Raw genomic sequence first — 17,071 nt, 5'->3', positions numbered from 1 at the left:
ACAAATCTTCTCAGAAATTCTCAAGCATACTCAAGTTTGATAAGCTACTGTGCTGCAGAAACACAAGAATAGTTAAATATCGTACAGTTCTGTGACAGCATTAACAATGTAGAAAACTAAGGGAAGAAACCATTAACCTTTAACCAACTGAGTGGCCTACTCAAAATTAAAGTGGGCCTGAAGTTGGAAGCAGCTCTAGCAGCTAGCCTTGGCTCTTCCAAATCAAACAAGTACTATACAGGCCTAGGACCCTCACAGTATATCTAACTCATTTATAATAAATGGATATTAACCCTGGGTAGAATTTTTTTTTTTTTTTTTTTTTTTTTTGCGGTACGCGGGCCTCTCACTGCTGCGGCCCCTCCCGTCGCGGAGCACAGGCCCCGGACGCACAGGCCCAGCCGCCATGGCTCACGGGCGTAGCCGCTCCGTGGCACGTGGGATCTTCCCGGACCGGGGCACGAACCCGTGTCCCCTGCATCGGCAGGCGGACTCCCAACCACTGCGCCACCAGGGAAGCCCCCTGGGTAGAATTTTAATCAAGTTTCTTCAACTTTCAGTTAATTGGGGAAAGAAAATTCTCAGGATTAGCAAGCGGCCTCAGAAACGATCTGGTCCATTTACCCTCTCAGTACTATAATTCCCCTTTACCACAAGCCTCCCAAATAACCATGCAACCTCTGCTCGGATGGTAAGTGATGAGAGGCCAGCTTTAACCCTAAGAAAAACCATTCTGTCTTCACATAGCTCTGACATAGGAAAGAAAATATACTTGATACTGGATCAAAGATAAACACAGAATGAGTTCCATAGCTTAAGTGCCATGAAGAAATCTATATACTCTCTCCACGAAAGACCTAATCCTTGACAGTCTAAGTCTGTCACCCTGCCCTCCTCTATCTTCTAAGTATAAAACATTTCAAGTGAATTTCCTTCAACTTACATAAGGTTTTGAATCCTTTATCATACTGGTCTCTTCACTCAAAATATGTTCTATTTTCAACCTGCCTGGGTTTAAATTCCATTTTAGCTTCCTACTACCGAGTAGTCTTGGGAAACAGTCTTCGCTGTTTTACATGTGTTTAGTTTACATATGACTACCTCTCATGTGTAAAACGTACCTAATGGTAACTACCTCATATGGCCGTTCTGAGAACTAAAATGGAGAAGACTTGTAACTAGGTATTTTAGGGCTCTTCTAAATCTAAAGTTGTGAATTTGTTTCCTGACTAAATATTCTTAAGGCCATAAAGGATAGAAAACTATTCTTTTAGATGAGATCCTTTTCTCAGCTGTATTGTGATTTTTACATCATGACATTATCATATATCCCTGTATGATTAACACAGTAAAAAAGCGTATTTCACTGGTAAAAAGCTCTCCATTTACCTATGATTGCCAAAATTAGATACCATGAATGGAAATATTTGTAACAAACTTTTAAAATCGTGTTTATTGGAGATGAGTTAAAATAAATCATTGCCTACATCAGAGCAAAGGAATTTAAGCTGTTTGCCCTGAAACTAAGTATGATTTCAGAATTAAAGAATTAGAACATATGAATACATCATCTTTATGTATACAGTAAGTGTGTAAAAGTCATGAAAGTGAAGTATACTTTTTCTAATGCTACCCAGAGATGATGTCAGTTGTTGTATAAAAAGATATAGAAGGGACCCCAAAACTACTTTTACCAAAGTCAAGAACACGCCCAGACTCAAATATCACTATTATTCTTTTCTTGGGCATCTTCATCTACACATATCTTATCATCACATAGAGTGATGACTCAGAAGCTCTGTTCTAACCCAAAATTCTCTCTTCAGATTCACATATCCAACTACATCTCTAACACGTATGCCTCAGGAGCACCTCAAATTCAAGAAATTCCCCCATCCCATAATCTGCTGATGCTCAATATTCTCTAAATTTTCATACTCCCAGAAACTGGAGTTATCCCCAATTCCTCCATCCAGTTACTAAGTCCTCCTTATGCTATATACTGTTAACACTTATTTAATGGAACTGTACCCTTAGTGAAGGCCTGCATTTCTCTGAGACTACTGTCAAGGCTAACACAACTCCCTGTCTTTAGGATTACACCTTAGACTTCATTATACTTTTGCCAAAGATTCTAAAACACAGGTCTGCTTAAACCATTTTGTGACACCTGATAACAATTTGTTCATAGGCTGTGGGAAAACAGGCATTCTTACATTGCTGATAGGAATACAAAGTGGTACTGTCTCCTTGTAGAGGGGAATTTGGCAATACACAGCAAAATTGCCTATATATTTACCTTTTGATCCAGGAATTCCACTTCTAGGAATGTATCCCAAACGTTAAGTGACATAAAACCCCAGGAAAAGACACATACACAAGGCTATTTATAGCTGCACTATCTGTAACAGCAAGACTAGAAATAATCAAATGTCCATAATAGGAAACTACTTACTATATGATACAATTACATAATGGAATATTATTCTCCTGTAAAAAGGAATATGACATCTGCTATGGAGAGACATTAACTAAAAAAAAGACCAAGATGCAAACAGCATTTATGTGTGCTTTCTACCTAATGAGTGTGTGTGGAAATATGTACTTGTACATGTACATATATAAGTGTGTAGTATGTATTTGTGAGTATACAAATAATCACACATACATAATTTTGAGACAGAAGGATAAACAAAAACTCATTTAGTTACTACAAAAAGAGGTAAGAAATAGGATAGAAGGAACCAAGATGGACACTTTTTCTTAATGTACTTGTTTTGAAGTTTTACCTATAGGATCGTTTAATGTTTCACTTGATTATAAAAACAGAATTTACAAAATGTGAGAAATCCCTAAAAACCAAAAGCAAAATTAAAAAAGTGGCTTAACTACTGAGAAATACCATTACAAATGACTTGAAAATACACTAACTATACATTATTAGTGGGGTTATATCCATTTACTAAGGACAAAGTAAAAAACATACCAACTTTTCACTAATCATATTGTTTGCAATATTGGTACTGTTAGTCTGAAACCATCATATGAGTAGAATAAAACAAGTCAGTGGTGACATTAATAGAAACCGTGATTTTCAAGGTAAGAGAAAAAATAAGAGATTAAGGATATTAAATGATAATCCCTCAACTCTAAAATTAATTGGAAATATCAATACAAACATTTCCTAGCTGTTTCCAATGTTATGACCTAGAAACATGATCAAAACAAGTATCAATGAACAGCTGACTATACGCTCTTACAAAAAGAACTAGGGCTCCTTAAAGAAATGGCTGAATCCAGGCCTGGGCAGGAAATAGAAGAGCTTGGGACTTCCTATTGTACCTGAATGCAAAGAAACCCTCATTATGTCAGGTTCAACCTGAAGGAGCCTCCACAGGCCAGAGACGAGACAATCTGGGCACCAAAAAGAACTGAGTTAGAGTAACACAAGTATTAAAATCCATTAGTTCATAACGAGACTTAGTAAAAATCTCACTGACCAACCTCTGGAGGATGCTAGGGAATTTATTCATTCTGAACACTGAAAAAGTTCAAGAATCAATAGTTTATCCTACCTTTTGTATATAACCAACTGCTTGTTGAGGAATGCTCCTTATGAAAAAATTATAGCTAATAAATGAAGGAGAGAATGAGGTATCACTATTTTTACTACATTTCATAAAATAGTGGCTGTAGGTAAAGATTAATGGTTACTAAAACTAGCAAAAGCTGGCAGCAAATTTCACAATGGATGTATCAGGCAGACAACACCCAAATCTTACAACAAAAAAAGAAAGAAGCAGGTATTATGTGCCTCCCAATGCCATGTAATAGGTAAATAAATACCATCTCTAAACTAGTTTTAACAAATAATGAAATTTAAAACAATCAAGCCTCTAAGTACAGTCGTCCCTCCATACTCATGGGTTCTGCATCCAGAGTCAACCAACCACTGACTGAAAATATTCAGAAAAAAATTCCAGAAAGTTCCAAAAGGCAGTTCAATTTGCCAAGCTCAAGCAACTATTTATATAGCATTTACATTGTATTAGGTATTATAAGTAATCTGACATGATTTAAAGTATACAAGAGGATATGCATAGGTTATATGCAAATATGCCATTTTATGTAAGGGACTTGAGCGTCCATGGATTTTGGTATGCGTGGAGGTCCTGGAACTAATCCCCCATGGATACCAAGGGAAGACTGTATAAACTTTCAGGAAACTAACAGTAACAGAGGAACATGTTAAATACCACTACAGAAATGTAATCAGTAAAGTTCAGACTGTGGGAAAACTGAAGAAACTGTCACTTGTACAAATAAATAGCAAGGAAGAAAGAATAGGGGAAACCTGTAGGTTGAGACTTAACCTATCAACTACATGCAATGGGTGGATCTTAATCTTGATCCTTATCTGTAAATCCCAAGTATATTTTTAAAAAATAAGTCAGTCTGAACATTGACTGGTTATTTGACTTTAAGGAATTATTGTAAATTTCGTGTGGATTTTTTTTTTAATGCTTTAGGGTCCCCATCCCAGGATCAGTGACTCATTCTCACAGGAGAGCACATAGTTCTTCCCATGGCTATGATTTACTACAATGAAAGGATACAAAGCAAATTCAGCAAAGGAAAAAGGCACATGGAACCAAGTCTAGAGGAAACCAGGTGCAAGCTCAAGGAGTCCGCTCCCAGTAGTCACACAAAATGTGCTTAATATGTCCAGAATACGACAACATGTGTGTAATGTTACTACCAGGGGTATACAGTGAAGAATGCTCAAGATTTTTATTAGGGATTCATCACATCAGCACTCAATGTCTAGCACATACCAAAATTCCAGACTCCCAGAAGCAGGTGTTCGGCATAAATAATATATTTTTTTGCAGAGTTTGTGCAGAGTGAACCATTTTTATCAAGGAATGATGAGAATCCTCCTGAAAGTTAAGTTCCCCAACACCAGCCAAAGGTCAACCACACACAGACCTTTTAAAGAGTAGTAAATCAGGCTTCCCTGGTGGCGCAGTGGTTGAGAGTCCACCTGCCGATGCAGGGGACACGGGTTCGTGTCCCGGTCCAGGAAGATCCCACATGCCGCGGACCGGCTCGGCCCATGAGCCATGGCCGTTGAGCCTGCGCGTCCGGAGCCTGTGCTCCGCAACGGGAGAGGCCACAACAGTGAGAGGCCCACATACCGCAAAAAACAAACAAACAAACAAAAAACAAGAGTAGTAAATCTCTGGCCTGATGTTAGCTGTCTTCTGCACACTTTAAAAAGAATCCTTTTAGAGTATTCAACTGAGAAAAAAGATGTCAAGATCAGGATGAACCTACGAAAAATAGAAAGAGTAGGACTAGGAAGCAATAGCCCTTAGACCACGATGCTGTCTTTCACTTTGAAAGGAGAGGAAAAGAGGGTTGAGAAAGAGAAACATGAGAGTGTGATACAAACAAAATCTTTGCCAATCCAATCGTGAGCTCTGGAGCAATGTTGGGCATAATTGCCAGGCCCTAGAACTGCTGCCACACTTAGTCACCAGCTGGAGGATGCCAAGAAAGAGTGTGGCTTTGGCTCAAACACTGTCACAGATATCAAAAGTGCTGTGGCTAAAAGTTATCAGTTAACTGCATTCATTCCTTGCAGGTCAGCAAGTTCTGTCTTGAAGATCTGAGCACTGTGCCCACCACAACTGCTAAGGCTATTTCTGGTTGAAAAAACTTAAGATTTGGGACTTGCTTCAAAATAATCCAGTGGTGGTGCTTGGGGATGCTGGTACGGATTAAACAAGATTGGCCAGGAGTTCATAATGATTGAAGCTAGGTGATGAGTTCTTTCTCTCAACCTCTGCATAAGTTTAAAGATTTCTACAATAAAAAATAAAATGCTCTGCGCTTCAAGTTAAAATCCAAACAAAAGGCTCTTCCCACTTTTTGAAGTTTTCCCACAAGAGTACAAAACTCTAAGTTAACATTCAAGGCTTACAGTGAGGACACGCAGCCTCCTGCCCCAGTCCACCACACTGATTTCTATTCCCCCGATGCAACTGTTTAACTTTTAGCTATTTCTTTTATTTTCCAGCATATTTTAAAGTAACATGCTTACACATTGCTTTTTACTTCAAACTGTTATTCTACCCATCCCTGATGTACAGCTCATTTGCCTCTATCTCTTCTTCCTTATAATTACTAACACAAGGCACTGCTCTAAGTGTTAACGTATTTACCTCTTAGGATAGAGGGAGGCACTATTCTATCCCCATTTTACAGATATGGCACAGAAGTTAACTTACTTGGACAGGAGTAAGAAGCAGAGACATGACTCAAACTCTGATCACCTGGCTCTAGGACTTATAATCTTGCAGGGATTGACAAAATTTCTTGCTCTTAAGCATGTTATACAAACCAAGTTGTTCGTAAAAATCAGTATTTTTTACAATTTTTTTTTACATGTTGACTAAATAAGTGTTCATAGCTAACTAATGAAGTATGCTTTAATTATAAATCCTTTCCTTCACAACTTTGTTTTCTGTTGAGTACTTAACCCTTCTTTTTGGTTGCTACTTGCTTAATTTTCCATGTACATATTAATTATCCCCATTCTGCCACAGGTGTTAAAACTCTTCTACGTTCAGACATTTCAGGTACTCTACTAGTGTTCTGGGTTGCAAAACATCTTCTAGAGACCTCTGTCCTATTCTAATCTGGAAAACTTGCTCTTCAGGCTTAGACCTCTTCCACAGCTGTCATGCTGGGATCTCCTTTCATTACTTCCTGTGTTGAATCCTATTTCCTGAATACCCTGTTTTCCTCTTTCTTGATTTAAGCCTTGAGTGGGGTAGAAGTGATTAAAATGCTCTTTCATATAAATAAACCAATCCTCTTCTCCTCAGTTTTATTCCATATGCCTACGTCCAAAGTGCCTGGTAAATCCAAGGTCTGAACCTTCCAAAGGTTCTTCGATGTCAATTTACTTGCTTGTTGTTGGCTTATCCTTAGGTTTCAGCTTTTTCTGGCCTAAGTTACGCATCATTTACCCATTAGCTTCTTACCTTCCAAAATTTTGTTGCTTTCTCTTCTGTGTCTTACTTCTATCATATTTTTTGTCCTCGGGGGTTTACGCATTTATTCTTTTACTGTCTTCTAGGAGGGTGTAAGAAGGAGTGAAGACAAACATGCAACTTAATCTGCCATGTTTAACTGGAAATCTTTATTCACCTTTAGTTTCATTTCTTACTACTCACCACGTATCTCCTACACTCCAGCCATACTAATCTACCCTTAGGTAACCCTGTATTTTGTACCTCCTTATCCTTGGTATCCTGTGGCTCTCCTTCAGGAATACAGAAGTATCTTCTCTACCTTATAATCTCAGAACTTTACTCTAAAAGCTAGTTGTACATTTTTCTATCACAGAACTTAACACTACAAAATAGCAAGTTTTCATTGAGAAGCAGATACCACGTTCAAACTTTAGTGTGTTTGGGATATACCAGGCCTACAGATGTTTGGAAACATGCAACTCATTAAATAGAAAAATCTTTTGTATAACTAAAGCTCTTAATAAAATGTAATAAACTGTGACCACTGTGTTTTACGGTAGTTAAGTGGGAACAAAGAATTCTATACAGAGGTAATAAGAAAAAGGCGTTTTAAAGATTATGTTTTTGGATTTCTTAAAACGAAGAAACTTGTAGTTAGCTCCAGTTACTTATACAAGTACACAAGAGAAAGTCTTTTTAAGTATAGGCAGCCTCCAACACAGCATTCCCTGCCTCCCATGAAGTCTAATGTACGGCTGAAGATAACCACTGCAAATTCTACAAATTGGTCCAAGTGCTGACTTCTTCCAGCATTTGCACTGGTGAAAACTGCAGGAGACTGAAACATTTTGGGAAGTGTTAGAAGCTTGAAAAACTTCTAAAACAGGGCTCAAGATATCCCCAAAGACCGGAAGCAGAGAAGAAGGAACATACTGAAGCTGACTACACTGTGCCAAGAGCCAACATACAGCTATGGAAGGATAAGACTAGGGTCCTTTTTTTCTCTTATTCTACATGACCTTCTGTTCTTAGAACCTGAAGTCAAGGTATTACCCCAAATACAGGTATAAGTTTATTCTAGTTAGCTACTCTGCATCTTTGAGAATTTAGAAACACTTTGGTGTTATAAAGTCTACATTCTCAGATAAGCCTTAAATATCCTTAAGCTTGTTTTTCCCAGTAACATTTTCATTGCTCCAAATACTCTTTAGATGTCTTTTAGAGATATCCTTCAGAGTACATGCTTTTGATTATCCTGAACTATGTGACATTTTAGCAAAAACCAATTGTGTTTTCAATTAACAAATCATTGAGTAAAACCTGGGGAATTAAATTTCAGGGAAATTGATTAAGCACAATTTTTAAAACAGGTTTGTTATAAAATAGTAAAAGTACATTTCCTTAGGTGACTTGTAAGCTAACTAAGCATTTTAGAAGACTCAAACAGTATTAAGCAAAGCACTATCACTGAAACCTTCCTTCAAAACATGGCTTCCTGGAGTTAAAATGCTTAAATAAGGACAACATTCACCTGGAGGCATGTTCTAGTTTAGCAAATCTTTAATGTCATACTACATGCAAAAAGAAAGCATTTCTTAATCTAACAGATGACATTACTCAGTTTCACACCTTAAATGTAAAGCTTACTCACAGACAAAAATAACTTACTTAAAACTGCTTACAGTAGGACTTTACATATTACATGGAAATATATCTCACTTGTACAACATGTTAACAATGGTGTATAACTGTTTTAATAGAGGAAACAATGTAATCAGGTTAAAAGATACCTATGCCAAAGATAAATTATTTAAGAGTACTTACCAAAATAACCTGGCTTTATTAATAAATGAAAAGCAGAAAATTTGACTATTATTACTGGATACTTTTCAAAGTTATTAGGGGAAAAAAAGAACATGGTCAAGTAGGTATTTACAGATGAGGAAATTAAAGCTGAATGAGTTCAAAGAAAACAAAGCAAAAAACTCAACCAAAGACCTAGAATTCAAAGCAAATTCTGATTCTAATGACTAAAACTATACAGCCTATAAGAGAACCAATGCTCTGTATACTTAATAGGCTCCTGGCTGCTTTCTGAAAAGCGGATTCCTGGGCTCTACCCCAGGCCCACCCAATGCAGGGAGTGGGGGTGGGATCTGGTATCCCCCAGTAATCTGCATTATAAATACCGTACCTGGGTGAATCAGCAGTGTTGCTGACCATCGTTTTGAGAAACACTAATGTAAAGGAATGATGTATAAATTTGAAAAGGTGACATCAACTGATAATCTGTAGTCATTTTAACTGATACCTGTAGTCATTTTTCTAAGCACCAAGTGATCTTTTAACACAAGAGAAGAGCAACAATGAAGTCAAAGATCTAACTTCTTCTGCCCTCCTTTTGATTATCATCCATTTAGAACACTGCAAGTCATAGAAAGAGGAAATATTCTAAGTCTTTGGCAAACATGTCAGTAACAACCAAAAAACAATGGGGGAGACTGGTCACTGCACCAGGGTTCTGAAACTAAACCTCTCATTTATAGCTCCCTACTCAAGATCAACATGACACTCTGATCTGATTTTTTTAAATCTTATTCCTTTTCTCCCATGAAAACCCAGACATCATTAAAACATTTTTGGGATTCCTTTAGAAATAGATCACATCAATACATTCAAGAAAATCAGTTTTGTTACTTTATAGAACAGCAACTTTTATCTAAAAATACCACTTGATTTTTTTCAGAATTGGCTCACTGACTTCTATTTGCAGTAGCCATAATTAAGAATACTCAAAAGCATGCACCACAAGCTTAGAATAGCTCAAAAAATCTTAAGAGAATGCTGGCAGCAATGACAACATTATCCTAAGACGTTCGCCAGAAGAGCTTTTAATTGTAGCCTAGCGTAAGTTACCCTCCAAGTTCTAAGTGATGCTATGACATTTCCATTTGATCTCAATCTCGTGGTAGAACCTTGACACGCTGTTAAAAGCAGCAGTTTAACCTATTTGGTTTAAAAATCCTTTGAATACTAGCGAGCTATGCATTTTCCTTACAGAAAAAGGCACACAGGTGTTTACTGATTTAAGGTTTCTGTTCTGTGACAGATAACTGGAGAGAATGATAGAAATTTTTTAAATATGCAAACATAACTGCTTTATAATATTTTATATATACTTATTTATACATTAAGGTATTTTATAAGCATGCTTCTCTCAAAATGAGAGGTAGTATGGTAGAGTGGTTCTAAGTATGTGCTCTTCTGAATCTCAGTCTACCACTTATCACCTATTCAATACTAGGTATATTAACTTCTCTAAGTCTCAGTTATTCCCTCTTTACACTTAGAAAAGTATCCACTTCATTGATTGTTTAATGAGGATTACATGAGATAATCCAGGAAAAGTACTTGTATAGTGCCTGGCACATAGTGTTGTTTTAACAAGAGAATTATTGAACCATGCTTTAAAAAGGGTACTTCAGAATAATTTACTAAAAAGTCAAAACAAAAAGAGTTTGTTTCTGAGGTAAACTGACATTTCTATTTGAAATGTGAACAATATGGAGCATGAGAGATTATATAAGTAGTTTTCATGTCACTATGAAAACTCTCTCTCATGTTTAAAGATTTCAACTTTGCCTAGCCATAGACAATTCACTACGATATGATACAGAAATAAAATAACTTTCATAAGCATTTTCCCTCTTTATATATATACTTCCTTGTTCAAACTACTATGTGTTTTCTAGCTTACATTTCTCTTTATAGAAATCAGCTCCAATTTATAAATCAAGGTCTCTAAATTAGAACACTAAATTTAATAAAGCAATTTAAAAAAGCAAGTCACTAACAAGACTAGTATTCCCAAATTCACCTTTTTAACTGACCTGTAAATGTACCTGTTGAATCCTTAGAAGAAGGTATATGGGGAGATTCTGAGATCTAGTTTAACCCTAAGTCCAATTCAGAAGGCTTGTCTTAGAACGACTGACTTGATGCATTTAAGAGTCTAATTCAAAGGAAAGCCAGAACTAGATCTCAGAATATTCAACTACTACAGAGTATTTTCCCCCACTCAAGAATTTACCAATACTTAACGGTTGATGGAGCAGACAGAAGAAATAAAGAATACTTTTTAAACAGTGGTTCTGGAGCTAATTCTGCAAATACTACTCCCATGTTAACCTTTCCTTTTATATGGTCTGGGTTGGGGTTTGAGTTCTTAAGAGGAAGTGCAAGTTTGGGGAATTCAGAGAAATTATCAAGTCAAAAGAAACATTATGTGAATGATAATATACTAAAATTGCCACAAAACTCAAAACAGAATATTTCAATTGGTTAAAAAGGAAAAAAAAGAATGTACCAATACATCATAAAAGATAAATTCTCCACAAACACATGATGGATACTGCTTTCTATGTTAGCCAAGGTACAGATAAAGACTGCATAGTGGAAAATGGTCCCTCATTTAAATGATACAGATCATTTAGCTGGAATGAAATATAATTTCTTTTAGAAAAAGACTTAACTAATCATTTATGTATATGGAAACGAAATGGAAAAATCAACAAGCCATAAGCCACCTATACAGGTACTAAAATAAAGATGAATACTCAGATTCCTCAGGTATTGTATATCATCTCCAGCCTTTAATGTATTTACTATGTTTAAATTGTCATATCAACCCCTTTCCCCCATATTGGTTCTTAGTAGCAACTGATAAGGCTGTACAAAAGGCAATCAGTGAGTGGTTCTTAAACTTGAGTATACATATTAACCACCCAGAGGACTTATTAAAACACAGACTGCAGGGCCACCTTCAGACAGCGATTCATTACATCTGTAGTAAGTACAAGAACTTGGATTTCTAACAAGTAATGTTGATGTTCCTGGACAGGACTATACTTTGAGAACCGCTAGTCTAAGGCAGTGGTTCTCAACCATGGCTACACATTAGAATCACAGAGGAACTTTTGAGACAGCAATCCCCTGAGGTCCCAAAGATCAATCATACAAGAAGTTATGGAGGTGGGTCCTAGGCACTGATATTTTTAAAGCTTCCTAGACAACTAATGTGTAGCTAGGGTTGAGAACCGCTAGTCTAATTAAGAGGAATCTAAACCAAATCCACTAAGAACAGATGTTTCTTAATACAGAAGCAGGGTAAGGAATTAAGCCTTTATCTGTTGATAAAGCAGCCAAATGATGAGTAAAGATTAAATTCAGTAGTGTGGCCTCAGTTGCTTACATACCCAGGGTTTAACTCAAAGTTGTATGAGTGCTGTCTGCTTTAAAACCCAGGCCAAGTCTAAAGCAAGTCTTTAGGTCATACAAAATGGTTGACCTTTGAAGTTATGTAGGCTATTACCAATTACATGTACCATGTTTAAGGCAGAATGGCAATAATGCATATTGGTTAACCCTTAAGCTCTGGAGTCAGACAATTTAACAGATGTTACCTCTGGCAAGTTATGTAAGTAAGCCTTGGTCTCTTCATATGGAAGTTAATGTAACTAACATTATAGTTATTGTAAAGATTACATGAGCATTCATGTAAGAAGTTAGCTCAGAGTCTGGCACATGAGAGTTAATGTAATTAAATTGCTGTAAGCTATGCTATAGACATATTAACCTACCAGAAACACTAAGGCAATGATTGCCCCTTTCCCAGTCTACTTCCCTATAAGTCAAGATCATGGCTCATCACCACAATTAGCTTCAGGATCTCTACTCTCACAAGACTGCAGTCACAGATTTGTGAATTTAGATGTTCAGGACCCTTAAAATTTTTAAACCTTACGTAACTACAGAAAGTAACTAATGGGAATAAAGACATCTTTTAGAAAGCTATGGAAATATACAGTACAAGCTTACTATGAAATAAGGGAAAATTTGATGTTCTTTTTCTTTAATTGACCATTTAACCACTCCACGGGTTTATAATTGCCTATATTACCTTGACATTTGCTCATTTCTGAATCCCCTTCCCTTTTGTTTTCTGCCCAAAATACCACTAAAAACAAAAGTTTCAAGCAGGCATAGTCATTCTCCAATAAACACACTTTAGTGGTGTGATCATTTTGTGATGTATAGAAATATTGAATCACTATGCTGTACACCTGTAGCTAACATAATGTTGTAGGTTAATTATACCTCTTATACTATAGGATGGTTCTAATCAAAGTTTTGGTGAGGGTGTGGAGAAATTGGAACCCTCATACACAACTCATGGGAATGTAAAATGGTGCAGCCACTTTGGAAACAAGTCTGGTAGTTCTTCCCAAGGTTAAACATAACTGCCATACAACCCAGCAATCTTGCTGCCACATACATGCCAAAAAACTAAAACAAATGCCTACACAAAAAAAATAGTACATGAAGGTTCCTAGCAGCAAAAAGTAGAAAACACCAGTGTCCATAAACTGATAAATAAACAGTGGTAATATGGAGCATTATTTGACAATAAAGGAATATGGTACTGATATAAGCTCCAACATGGATGAACCCTGAAACATTATGCTAAGTGAAAAAAGCCAGTCACAAAAGACCACATGTTATAGGATTCCACTTATATGCAATGTCCAGAATAGGTAAATCCAGAGTCAGAAGATTCCCGATTGCCTATGGCTGAGAGGGGTTGGGGGAAGGGCTGGTGGGGGTAGGGAAACAGGGAGTGACTGCTAATGGGTAAGGGGTGTGTGGAAGACCAAAATGTTCTAAATTAGATTGTGGTGACTGTTGCACAGTTCTGTTAATATACTAAAAAAAAACCACTGAATTTTACACTTTAAATGGGCGAATTGAATGCTATGTGAATTATACCTTAATAAAGCTGCTTTTAAGAAGTTAAAACTTTACAGAAGATTTAAGAATCCGTTGGAATCTAAATCTCTAAAGTCTAGATTTAATATTTGTACTGCTAGCTCTTTCTCCCAAAGTACTTACTGGATTGGTTTAATTCTAAAAATACACAGCCCTTGCTAAGGCAAGGGTGATGACAGATGAATAGTACAGAATAGCCATCATGAAAAAACAAAACAGAACAAACCCACATATATGTTCTTTGTAGCAGGCACTTCGATGTTAACTCCACAATTTTGCTTTATATTATTTGCAGTAGGAAGCTCTCAATTCAGTCTATATTCATCAAGGAATCTATAGAAAAGGGACCCCTGAAAACAGTAAAACTCTTAAACCTTAAAACATTTCAAACAGATCTCTTAACATAACCTGCTTTTTATGCACTCAGAATATTTATATCCATAATTTTGAGAGGAAAAATGGAATAAGGTTAGCAAACAAATGATTTCACTAAGATTCTAGAACAATGTCAACTACTAGATTTGGCTTTTGGGAGTGTTGTTTTGTGGAACACATCTACCTAATAAGTAACATGATAAATTTTAATACGTATCACTTCTCACAGATTAAAAATTGTTTTAACTCTGCTCTGACTGGAGTGGGGATTGAAGATGCAGAGTAGTATACCTACTTAATCTTGTTCTGAGACAGCAATGCTTTTAATGAAATTCATTTCAAAGACTGAGAATTCATTTAGCCTGGTTAATATATTAGGACCTGCAGGTCACTACAAAAGTAACCTTTGAACAGTGCCATTTTAAACTGACAAACACTGCAAATCCCAGAAGAATTCCTTGAACAGGTTCCTTGGTCCCATGTACAATACTTCTCTGCACTGGCTAAATGACAGGCTGTTCAAAACGCACTCGCACTGCTGCACTCAGAGTTTGGAGACAATTAAGCAGATTACTTTCAACTTTATGAGAAAAATGAAGTTAATTCATTGAGAGAAATGACAGATTTAGAATCATAAATGGAATGGGATGGCAGCCTGTATGTACTTAAAGTCTATTAAGTACAAAAAAATTGTCTGACAAATACTGTTTTGGAAGTAAAAATTAGAGTGATTGGATTAATGACCTCTAACTTTATTTCCCTTTGCAATGTAACATTTCTAGTAATTCCCCCTGTCTAAGGTTGAAGATAGCCAACGCTTGTTTTTGTCTCCTTCTCAGTGCAGACCATTCTCTATCTTTAGAGATTTGACTGGTAGGAAGTTTATGTTATCCTGAAACCTACCTTCTATGTTGTACAGAACTTTCACCCAGAGCTTTTAAAATATGAAAGCTATCTTGATCCCAGTCTTTTCAATGTAAATACTTAGTTCTTTTAGCTATTCTTCATGTTGACTTTACATTTTGACCTCTACTCTAAAGATGCACCATGTCCTGTTGGTATTATTCTTAAAGTACGAAGATGGAAAACAATATTCCAAGTAGAGAATAACCAGGCCAGTAAAACGGTAGCACCACCAGTCTTGTTCTAGATATCTTACTTCTAATAAAACATCCTACAGTGTAACTATTTGATAGCTACATTCTATTAACTAAGTTGGAGCTTACTACTCAATAAGAATCTATTACTACTGCTAAGCCATATACTCCACAATCTGTCTTCAATGCATCCTCCGTCCAAGAATGTGAGAACTTGTTTAATAAGTTATTGAAATTAACATGAACTTGACTATAGTTTTTAACTTTTCTGATAACCGTGACGAAAGAAACTTTAACAGGATTCTTTATCACATCCATATGGGATCATGATTTTTTCTAGATGCTTATAACAGCCTTTTGTTATCTGGGACTCTTATCCAGAAACTCAACTATTTTATTTATTTCATACTTTACTCTGTATAGTCCTTTTCTCTTTTTGAAGATATGAATGACATTTACTAAGCTTCTGATATCTTACGTCTCAAAGAAAGTTCAGCTACCATATCTTTAAGTTGCCAACACTGAAACAATTCCATCATGTAAAATTATTTTGGACAGATAATTTTAGTCTTCTCATGCATGTTGGGTTTAGACCAACATTCATTCTAATCAAGACAAACTTCTTCATTAAAAAATAACCAAATAAACGCTAAGATACTGTGATTTATGTTCTAACATTGTACCAAACTCAGGTCTATCCCTTGGAAAGTCTTATTCCAAAACCAACTAAGAGCCCCTAAAACTGTAAAAAATTTAATAAGCCTTAGTTTACTTAGTGTTTAAAGCTTCTTACCCTATTTCTACACTGTGCCATTCTATACAATTTTTCTTGGGGGGGGGCCAAATAATAACTCCTTTATTGGCCAGAATCAGGTCCCAAGTAGCAGGTTTCTGAGTTATTTCTTCTTTTCTCCAAGAAATAGAATAAAAACTTGAAGCAAATCAAGAACTCCACTTGTTGACAGCCGATATACAGATAGCTTAAATCCTCCACTCTTGCCTCTTTGCCATGGTATTCATAAACCCAGACACTGGTTACTATTAACACATCAACTCCAATCCCTTTCTATCCCAGGCTCGATTTATCAATATTGCCAGTCCTGGCCAATCCAAGATATTAATACCCATGCTAGTTGTTGCTTCTATTATCATCTACTATGGTAAAAAACAGTATGACTGCACATTTGAAATAAGCCACGTTGGCAAGTTAACTAAAACCATAAGAAGTATCAGAAAAGATGAAAGGGATCTACTTTTGACCCCTTTCCAGGTATCCTGGAAATCTGAGTTGACACCAGTCTTTTATACCATTTTTGCTAAGAAAAATCAAAACCATTTTAGGATCTTGAACTCACACCTGATAAAGATTTGGTTTCATACTTTCTATACATATTAAAATATCACTTGAATGAAGACAAAGATCATTTAGTGTTGAATAAACATTAAATCTTTCACCATAGTAACTTTTGTACTAGGATTTTGAAAATAGGTAAGGAAAATAATTCAGTGTTAAAGTCTAAGCCCTCAAAGCAAGTTCTTAATACTGTGTTCACATGAACATTTAAAAACATTTTGTTGTATAAAATGGATGACTAATAAGAACCTGCTGTATAAAAAAAATAAATAAAATAAAATTCAAAAAAAATTTTTTTGTTGGGAGAGGGGGGTTGGGAAGTGATTGCCGGGCATATAGTTTTTTTGGGGGAAAATAAAAATGTTCTAAGAGTAGTG

At 36.2% G+C, this 17,071-nt stretch overlaps 1 protein-coding gene across 1 annotated transcript in view; it reads right to left on the bottom strand.

Annotated features, from left to right (window-relative positions):
- The window catches only part of UHRF2 (ubiquitin like with PHD and ring finger domains 2), a 74,199-nt gene that overhangs the window by 41,727 nt on the left and 15,401 nt on the right, over nt 1-17,071 (bottom strand). The gene's annotated exons all lie outside the window — the stretch shown is intronic.

Source organism: Lagenorhynchus albirostris, chromosome 7, assembly GCF_949774975.1.
Source record: "Lagenorhynchus albirostris chromosome 7, mLagAlb1.1, whole genome shotgun sequence".
Lineage (NCBI taxonomy): Eukaryota > Metazoa > Chordata > Mammalia > Artiodactyla > Delphinidae > Lagenorhynchus > Lagenorhynchus albirostris.
The sequence above is the reverse complement of the archived record's forward strand: the minus strand, read 5'-3'. Positions and strand labels throughout refer to the sequence as shown.